This window comes from Diaphorina citri, unplaced genomic scaffold (genome assembly GCF_000475195.1).
Source record: "Diaphorina citri unplaced genomic scaffold, Diaci psyllid genome assembly version 1.1 scaffold1093, whole genome shotgun sequence".
NCBI classification, from domain to species: Eukaryota; Metazoa; Arthropoda; class Insecta; order Hemiptera; family Psyllidae; genus Diaphorina; species Diaphorina citri.
Window position 1 is genome coordinate 31,680 of NW_007378522.1, and position 2,243 is coordinate 33,922.

Below are 2,243 nucleotides of genomic sequence, written 5' to 3' on the forward strand. Positions count from 1 at the left end.
TCCAAAATCAGAGGGGGAAGGAACACCCTTAAATTTGTTTAATTTGACAAAGCATTCACGAGGGAAATCAGGAGATAATTTTTTAATGGAGCATCATGAGGCAGAGGGAATCTTAGGCTAAAGAAATGAGACACTTAATACCTACCCTTCCCTCCCTTCCACTATTCGACGATATTTAACCCCCCCCCCCCCCCCCAATTATATTGCCTACAAGACATTCGGGGAAAAAAAAAATCGGATGAAACTCACGACAAGCGGAAACGGGCTTTAGAGGAAAATATTGTTTTTCTAAGCTAAGAGATAGTTCGATAGACTGTGTATACAATAGGCTGTGATTGCACCAACCCCCAGGTCCTCAGTCTCATGTTGAAATGCACTTTTCTGCGCAAACAATGGTTGTATTTCTCGTTCGGAACTAATGCCGATGGCGCACCATCTTGGATTTCGTATGGTTTAATATAGGCGCTATCACACCAAAAGGGGGGAAACGAGCTTTAGAAGCGAGAAAATTCCGAAAAGAAAATACGACTAATGTTGCTTGAAAAAGTGTCCAAAAATTGACCAACATGATCTTCACATGACACCGTAGACCTGGCCCTAAATCCGATGGCGTACCATCTTGGATTTCGTATGGTTTAATATAGGCGCTATCACACCAAAAGAGGGCGGACGAGTTTCAGAAACGAGAAAATTCCGAAAAGAAAATACGACTAATGTTGCTTGAAAAATTGACCAACATGATCTTCACATGACTCCGTAGACCTGGCCCTAAATAGCCTATACGCACTCTCTTGGTTTTCCAAGGTATAACATTCTAACTGTAGGAATTTTCCTAGTTGTAGACCTCTGACTAAAAGAAGCTTATAGTTGCTTGAAAAGCCTAACTGTATGTAGGTGTCAACACACTAGTCCATGTTAAGAATGTCTCTCAGTGATTGATTCAGTGGAGATATACATTTAAGTGATTCAGTGGAGATATACATTTAAGCATGTTGATTCAAATGTTTAGTCTCTCGCCGTTTTGTGTATTGTGTAAGGATCTGTGTGTTTGCACCTAAATTCAGTTCAAAGGTGTTTGAGTTTTTTTCTCGGGTAGTTTGTAGCTTACCTTAACGGTTGTTTTATTGCTACAAAGAAACATGAAGGCGGTAAAACACTTCAAAATAATAATATCATAGTTTCATAGTTCACTTACTCTGAAGTGGAATTTACAATAGACAGGCTCATTATCCTTATTGACCAACTTGAACGTGTGAGAACCATAGCCATGCATATGACGGAATCCATCCGGTATTCCTCTGTCTGAGAACAGGATCATCACTTGATGGGTGGTCTCCGGGAGTAGAGAGATGAAGTCCCAGAATGCGTCCCAGTCCTGAAAATCAGGGGATTTTTTTTCTCAATATATTTGATAGAGGGAACACATAACTGCTAAGGTCTTTTTTTATACAGAGGGAAACTATAACAATCAGAGTCCTTGTCCCTGCTAAGGTCTTATCGTCCCAAAATCGAAGAGAGAAGAAAGACAGGACAGGAGAAAGCCTGCCGTTCCGAGGACGAACATTATCCGTTCAGGATGAAATCCGGCCCGAGCGGGAATAGCCCTTACAAGGCAGACGCGCTACCAACCAAGCCAACTAGGCTGGCTTCTAATAAACCTTCAGTTATGTAACAGCTAAAACCTTGGATTCGTGCAAGAAAAATAGGCAAGTATGGTTAATGCTAGCTAACTACATAGGACATGATTGACATCAGATATCTATAGAATCTCTCTCTAGATAAAGGAAAACCACAACAATAAAGAGAAAATATGCATTATGTTAGAAGGTAAATGACCTCACGAGTGATAGGAAGGTAGTTACTCTACTCAGTGGTACGTATCTACCTGGCTTGCAACCTAGGTCTCTCTCGCCGTTTTGTGTGTTGTGTAAGGGCCTGTGTGTTTGAACCTAAATTCAGTTCAAATGTGTTTAAGTTTTATCTCGGGTAGTTTGTAGCTTGCCAAGTTTTCAGTGAATTATTCCCGTTCGGCATAACTAACCACCAAGTCTACAGTCTCATGTTAAAATGTTCTTTGGATTTCTGCACAAGCACAGCTGCACGAAAAACGTCCAAACATGGACCAATATAGAATCATTTTAAGGCACCACCATTAAATTGTAGCGTTTCCCTTTGCGATGTTCAAATTGCTACAATCCAAGTATTTTGTATAAAATTGAGACCATTACTGTTTTCCTTATGTC

General features: G+C 40.4%; 1 long non-coding RNA gene across 1 annotated transcript; it reads right to left on the reverse strand.

Moving 5' to 3' along the window:
• Positions 1 to 294: 294 nt before the first annotated feature.
• On the reverse strand, positions 295 to 1,110 carry LOC113469465. The gene is made up of 2 exons (XR_003392870.1): positions 763 to 1,110; positions 295 to 591 (listed from the first exon to the last, which is right to left on the reverse strand). It is a non-coding gene; the product is annotated as an uncharacterized LOC113469465 (long non-coding RNA).
• Between the last annotated feature and the right edge of the window lie 1,133 nt (positions 1,111 to 2,243).